The 7,984-nt window shown below is 42.6% G+C and overlaps 1 long non-coding RNA gene across 1 annotated transcript; it reads left to right on the top strand.

The window, feature by feature from the left end:
* Positions 1–706: 706 nt before the first annotated feature.
* Positions 707–7,877, top strand: LOC126991461 (uncharacterized). Its single transcript, XR_007745523.1, has 3 exons — positions 707–1,590; positions 6,375–6,534; positions 7,608–7,877. It is a non-coding gene; the product is annotated as an uncharacterized LOC126991461 (long non-coding RNA).
* Positions 7,878–7,984: the final 107 nt, after the last annotated feature.

Below are 7,984 nucleotides of genomic sequence, written 5' to 3'. Positions count from 1 at the left end.
TACATGTACGTTCTGGAGGCCTGATCCAAATTTCAGGAGAATATGGCAAAATGCTTGAAAATATATGAATTTCTGGATTAATAAAGAAAATTCAGTAAATCTATTGATACACAACACACATTTTAGTAATAATAATAATAAAAAATAATAACAATGGCAGCTTGGGGGGCCTATGCAACTGTTTGCACATAACAAGAAACATCCCTGAGTCTAGGCCATCTTGAGACACATGACAGCCACGGTATAAATCAACACAGAATGATATGTTGTACAGAAAGTCTCTTTAGCAAGGCAGCATGTACGTATGAGTTTTCTGAGTCAACAAGACCTGCAGTGAGTATTTTGTTAGGACAAGTACAGCCAGCACCTTAGATCATGACACTCAGAGTGTGTTTGGACGAGAAATAGAAGAATTGACAGCTGCAGTGCCCTCTGTAGAATAGATCATAATGAAGAACCCAAACTTGGCAATAGATTTAACACATTGCAATTATCAGCTGTAGAAAACCTTCATACAATAGACTGATAGATACATAGATTGTTACATGCTTTATTCAACAACTTCATAGCTTGCAGTAATAGATAGGACATACAACATAGATATTATTATTATTACCAATTATTTATTTATTTATTTTTTCAGCATACAAGGACATTGAGGAAGAGGAGGAAGAAGAAGGAGAGGAGGAGGAGGAGGCGGATAAATAATTAGTGAGAACAAAATATCAATGAAAAATAAGAAAATGAGAGAAAAAAGTGAGAAAATGAAGGATAGTGAAAAGTGAGATAGTGAGGAAAAATATTTACTACTGAAAAAAAGAAAGAGAGAGAGAGAGATACAGAATAAAGTGAGAAAGTGACTGGACTACTACTACTACTACTACTACTACTACTACTACTACTACTACTACTACTACTACTACTACTACTACTACTATCACTACTACTACTACTACTACTACTACTACTACTACTACTACTACTACTACTACTACTACTACTACTACTACTACTACTACTACTACTACTACTACTACTACTACTACTACTACTACTACTACTACTACTACTACTACTACTACTACTACTACTACTACTTTTTTTTTTACGGGCCTCCATCTATTAGAGTTGCGTTGTGAGCGGTATATTCTCTCATATCCTTTCACAAAACAATTCATTGGCCCCACCCCGCCAATGACTGTGGCCGACAACCATCCTTATTTAATATTACAAACCTTACTAAACATATTATTTTTAAGCTAACCGAGCTTGTGGTTGATACGACTATCAACCACCGTCGCCTCAAAGTCCAGGTCGGCAATGTGGGTGGTTTTGGGTGCAGGTGACCTGGTTCCTCTCAGGCAGACCAAGGCTGACCTCAGGAGGGAGAAGGACAGCCTGCATCTCATCCAGGCGACCACACTGCTTCTTGGCTGCTACTACTACTACTACTACTACTACTACTACTACTACTACTACTACTACTAACTCTTCGTCCAACCTGCAGGATGTGTGAAGAAGAAGAGGAAGAAGAGGAAGAAGAGGAAGGCTCAGGAGGAAGAAAAGTCCCTCACTGCATTGAGACTCAAGGTAATATTGATTAATTTTTCATTTCTTCCCAATGTTTTTTTTGTGTGTGTGTTTATTTGTTTGTTCCTTCCTTCCTTTGCATACATGTAGGAGGGGCAGGAAGGAGGGAGGAAAGGGAAGGAGAGAATGAAGGAACAAAGGAGGGAGGGACACAGATAGATTTGTAGGGATCTCTCTCTCTCTCTCTCTCTCTCTCTCTCTCTCTCTCTCTCTCTCTCTCTCTCTCTCTCTCTCGATAATAGATAGATAGATAGATTTGTTTTGTGTGTATTTTTGTCTCCTGGTAGATAGATCCCTAAGACACACTTGCTGGTCAGTAAGTAACATTATGGAAAACTAAACTAAAAAGACCCTTAAAACAGCATGATAAGACGTGACCTTTCTTGCCTTATAGTGCAGCAAGTGGTTGTTGTTGTTGTGTTCCAGTGAGGGACTCCTGGAGTGTACAGACAGACCTTTCTTGCCTTATAGTGCAGCAAGTGGTTGTTGTTGTGTTCCAGTGAGGGACTCCTGGAGTGTACAGACAGACCTTTCTTGCCTTGTAGTGCAGCAAGTGGTTGTTGTTGTGTTCCAGTGAGGGACTCCTGGAGTGCACAGAGGGGAAGGAATAATGCTGTCTTCACCAGAGAGTGCTAAAGGGAGGGGTTGGGTTAAGCTTTATTATATATATAGAGTGATTTACCAAGATAACCTGGTGTTTGGCAGTAGGAGGGAGTTGCTTTAGAGCAGCGGCAGGCAGGGATGTAAGGTCACCATGCATTGTTTGGCCGGCGTTGGCTAGCTGAGGGTAACAATAATTTAGTGAGCTTGTGCCTTACTGAAAAACTGTTCTTGCCCAAGAAAAACAATAAAGTGCAGCTGTTTTAGTGTGGGAAGTGTCTCCTGAGGAGTCAATAATAGGGGCTGCAGACAGTACATTTCCAGCAGTGTTTGGTGCACCCACAAAAAGAGCTTCCACAATGCTAAAAAATGCAGGTCACTCTTACACAAACTGTACCTAATGAAGGATTTCCCTTACCTGAAAGCATCTTATAGTAGGTCATCTTTACATAAACTTATTACAAATACATCACCTTCATCATCATCATCACCATCGTTTAACGTCCATTTCTTCCTTGTGGTGGACGGGGTATGAGCCTCCTCCTCCACTGTCCATTTCCTCCGTGATGTTCAGCCTCCTCATATCTTCCTCCACCTTGGCCTTCTCTTCTGCCTCAAGGTTCAGTTCAGGATGTGTTCTTCTCCTCACAAACCACCTTAATCTGGCCTTACTCCTCCAGGCCACTCCTCCCTACCACTTCTTCATTTGAGATTCCATCCTGCCATGTGATTTTTACCTTTACCGGTGTGCCATATCCTGCAGGACGTCGGCAACCATGACACGCCACATCTCTCTATCTCGCGTTCTCTGCAGGACTTGCGCGATGTTCATTCCTGCCTGTAGATGTTTTCTCATCCAATCCAGGTATTTCTCTATTTGTCGTCCTCTGTCTCTAGTGCCTTCCACCATGCCGGTCAGAACAGTGTTCTCAAGTTCGTCTCTTCTCATTACATGCCCTACAAATTGCAGCTGTCTTCCCCTTATTTCACTCATCAACCTTCGCTGTTCTTCTGCCATACGTAAGATTTCGACATTTGTCTTCCTTTCCGTCCACGAAACCTTCAACATTCTTCTCCACAACCACATCTCCATAGCCTCCAATCTCTTTTCCATGCTCCTACTGATCGTCCATGTCTCACCTCCATATAACAATGTTGACCAGACATAACATTTTATAGCACGTTTCCTGGTTGGTATACTCAATTTCCTGTTTGTTAAAATATTCTTCATGTTCCAGAAACTTGTTTTTGCTATAGCAATTCTTCTCTTGATTTCCTTCTCCGATCTGCCGTCTGCACTCAAAGTACTTCCCAGATAATTAAATGAATCAACTTGTTTAATAACGTCTCCATTAATCCTGATGTCTATTCTCGGCCGTTCTGCTTTCTTTGAAAAGACCATGGTTTCCGTTTTCTTGATGTTAATAAGCAGTCCTTTTTCTCTACTTGCCGGTACCAATATATTTAACAGATATTGTAATCTTTCTTCTGAATCGGCCAAAAGCACTGTGTCGTCAGCGTATCGTATATTTGTGATGTTTCTTCCTCCTATACTTATTCCTTCACATTTGTCTATTTCTCTCATTATAATTTCGCTGTAGATGGAAAAGAGATCAGGCGACATCACGCATCCCTGTCGTACACCTCTTGATCTTAATGCTGTCAGTTTCGTCGGTTCCTACCTTTATTACTGCTTTTTGGTTCCAGTATAGCTTCTTGATGATGTTAATATCCTTTTTGTCAATGCCACTTATGCTTAAAATGTTGATCATTTCCTCATGTTTTATCTTGTCGAATGCTTTTTCATAATCTATAAAACATGCAAATACGTCCTTCTTTTTCTCAATTGCTCTTTCCACTAAGTTTCGCAGTACAAATATCGCATTTCTTGTGCCTTTACCGGCCACAAATCCGTATTGTTCTTCTGCTACCTCTCTTATTTTACCTCTTATCCTTGCCAGTACTACTCGTAGAACAATTTTGCATATCTGGTTCATGATGCTAATTGTTCTGAACTTGCTACACTCTGATGTTCCAGGTACTTTTGGGATTGTAATAAAGGTAGATTTCGTCATTTGATCCACAATCTCTTCCCTGTCATAAATTTTATTTGCTAAGCTGGTCAATACGTCCACCCCGATTCCCCCAAGGCCTCCAGCATCTCCACCGCCACTCCATCGTCCCCCACGGCTTTGCCACGCTTCATTTGTCTTATAGCATTTTCTACTTCCTGTCGGATTATCGGAATGCTGGGTTCTATTGCGTCATCCTCCTCTAAATCAGGTCTCTCATCTTCAAACAGATCCTCCACATATTGTTTCCATCTCTCTTTAATAGACTCTATATCCATTAATACAGTTCCATCTTCTGCTTTTATTGCTGTACCTCTCTTACTTTTTCGTTTGCCTGTCATTTCCTTGATCTTCTCATACATTCTTTGTTGGTCACGCCTTCCGAGGTCTTCCAACTCCTCACACTGGGTATTAGTCCATTCTTCCTTGGCTTTGTTGCAGAGTTTCTTGACTTCCCTATTCAATCTGTTGTATTCAATATCATTATTCTTATTCATCCTCCTTTCTTCCATTTTATCCAGAATTGTCTGGGTCATCCACGGCTTTTTCTTGACATTTGGGACATGTTTGCTGTTTCCTTCCGCAATAGCCTCCTGGATGTTTTGCCACAATCTCTCCGGTCCATTGTCCATGTCATCCTGTAATGCTTCATACTTATTTCTAACTTCAATTCTATACATTTCTTTAACTTGTGGATCTTTCAGTATCTTCAAATCTCTTCTCTGTTTCACATTAGCTTTTCCTGGAATTTTAAGTTTAACTTTGATGGTGGCTATTACTGGGTTGTGATCGCTATCACAATCAGCACCAGGGTATGTTCTTATTTGCGTGACTGCTCTTTTAAACCTTGAGTTTATTGTGATGTAGCCATGTGATTGCCATCAAGTATCTCAGCATTCTCACACCACACTAGTGCCTCCAGCTGTTTCCTGCCAGCCCAGGTCTCTGCCCCGCACACACACACACACACACACACACCTGTGCTGCCAGGTGGGATATTCTGGTTCACTAGTAAGCCTGCCAGTTCCCTCCACTCTTCCAAGCACAAGCTGTCCTGCCTCTCACTGCTGCCAGGCGGGATATTCTGGTTGACTAGTAAGCCTGCCAGTTCCCTGCACTCTTCCAAGCACAAGCTGTCCTGCCTCTCACTGCTCCTCTGTATGACATCCCCAGGTGTCCACTACAGGGCGTCACCATCCACACTTCCGCCTCTGTCCTCCAACACAAGGGAAGGCTGCACCAGCTCCATGCACGTCTCCTACACCCGAACACCTCCCATGACACCACCTCCTGCACACTCCCTCTTCACGGATATCTCCCGCCACTCTCCATTCCTATCATCGCCACGACCTTTGTCTTTTTCACCCTCAGCCCTCTTCCCCGCCCTAAACTCCTCCTCCCATTAACACCAGGTTATACAACAGCTCCCTCTCTTCTTGTGTTAGAATGTTGTGTTTGTAACAGATGTGGATTCTGAGATATTGGCAGTTGAATTTAGAGCTAGAGTTAAATTGAGGTCATTTTTGGCATGATTTTTAAGTTGAAAATAATTAAACCCTCCTGAACTATAAGGTTATGAGCACTGCCAGTTACAGGCATTGTAGGTGAGTGGTAGGAGCATCTTGTGTCAGAATATTGTGTTCCTGACTGTTGTAGATTCTGAGATATTGGCAGTTATTAGAGTTGTAGTTGTCATTGAATTTTGGATATTTTTGTGTTGGAAAGTTTTTAGCTAAGTACAGATATTTCATGAACTATAAGGTTATGAGCACTGCCAGTTACAGGCGTTGTAGGTGAGTGTAAGGAGCATCTTGTGTCAGAATATTGTGTTCCTAACTGTTGTGGATTCTGAGATATTGGCAGTTATTAGAGTTGTAGTTGTCATCGAATTTTGGATATTTTTGTGTTGGAAAGTTTTTAGCTAAGTACAGATATTTCATGAACTATAAGGTTATGAGCACTGCCAGTTATAGGTGTTGTAGGTGAGTGTTAGGAGCATCTTGTGTTGGAATCTTGTGTTCCTAACTCTTGTGCTTACCGAGATATTGGCACTTGAAGTTGACACACACACACACACACACACACACACTAACTCTGCGATGGTTCTTGCAGGGAAGGAGCCGAGATGAGACCAGACTCAGCCCTCCAGTGAGCCCAGGTGACCACCAGGGGGACACCCACGCACCTCATGGCTTAGGGGAAAATGCATGAAGGTGGTGGGTGAGTGAAGCAACGCACCCCCTGTGTATGCTCAGGTCCCAGGCTACGTCAGGTCAGGGGCTGCCTCAAGAACAGGTCATTTCTTTCCACACTTTCCTCCATTTTTCTCCTGTTTTCTCTACCTCTTCCTCTTTCCTCCTATGCCCAAAAAATTGCTTAATCTTTCCTCTTCCTCCCCCTGTCTTCTGCTTCTTCCTCCTCCTCTTCGTTCCTCTCCCATCTCCACTTTTATCAAGGTCTGTGTATTTCTCCAATGTGATTTTGGTGGTTTCATTATTTCCTCCTCCAAGTTCAAGTCCATTTTTCTCCCTTTTCCTTCCTCTCTTCCTCCTATACCAAAAAATAGCTTAATCTTTCCTCTTCCTCCTCCCATCTTCCTCTTCCTCCTCATCCTTTTCATTTCCCTGTTATCTCCACTTTTATCAAGGTCTGTGTATTTCTCTGGCATAATTTTGGTGGTTTCATTCATTTCCTCCTCCAAGTTCAAGTCCATTTTCCTCCACTTTCCACAACCTCTTCCTCCTTTTCTCCTACACCAAAAAATAGCTTACTCTTTCCTTTTCCTCCTCCTCCTTTTCATTCCTCTCCTATCTCCACTCTGTGTGTTTCTCCAGTGTAACTTTAGTGGTTTTGTTCATTTCCTCCTCCCAGTTCAACTCCATTTCTCTCCCTTTTCCTTCCTGTCTACCTCCTTTCCTCCTATGCCAAAAAATAACTTAATCTTTCCTCTTCCTCATCGTTTCCTTGTTATCTCCACTTTCATCAAGGTCTGTGTCTTTGTAAACTTTGCAGAATGGACGAAAAAAAAAAACAGAAATTGCTTGTTTATTTATTGAGCAAACTGACACTTCTTGCAGAGAGAGAGAGAGAGAGAGGGGGGGGGGGGTTCCTTATGTGTCTGTGGGGGTTGTCAACACACTGGGGGGGGGACACCCTGTGGGGCCTGGGAGCTGAGAGAGAGAGAGAGAGAGAGAGAGAGAGAGAGAGAGAGAGAGAGAGAGAGAGAGAGAGAGAGAGAGAGAGAGAGACACACACACACACACACACACACACACACACACACACACACACACACACACACACACACACACATTCTTGGCACTAAACTCTGCCAGACTCTTGCAGGGAGGGAGACAGAGACGAGACCACTGAGCCGAGGGAACCAGTCAGGCCTTCAAGATGCTGCCTGGATGCTGGGGGAGAAGAGTCCTGTTGGGGAGAAGATGGAGGGAGATTAATTGAAGGGCAGAGATGAGAGAGAGAGAGAGAGAGAGAGAGAGAGAGAGAGAGAGAGAGAGAGAGAGAGAGAGAGAGAGAGAGAGAGAGAGAGATGGAACTAACTGTCTCTCTCTGTATTTCTATAAAGAGAAGACTAATAAAGTTTGGAAATATATATTACAACGGATATATTTAAACCTACTACTCTTCTTCTTCTTCTTCCTTGTTTCTTTCCTCTGTCCACCAGTGAACTATTTGTATTCTTCCCTTCCCTTCCCTTCCCT

Source organism: Eriocheir sinensis, unplaced genomic scaffold (assembly GCF_024679095.1).
Source record: "Eriocheir sinensis breed Jianghai 21 unplaced genomic scaffold, ASM2467909v1 Scaffold286, whole genome shotgun sequence".
Classification (NCBI taxonomy): domain Eukaryota; kingdom Metazoa; phylum Arthropoda; class Malacostraca; order Decapoda; family Varunidae; genus Eriocheir; species Eriocheir sinensis.
Note: the sequence above shows the minus strand (reverse complement) of the source record. Positions and strands in the feature narration are given on the sequence as shown.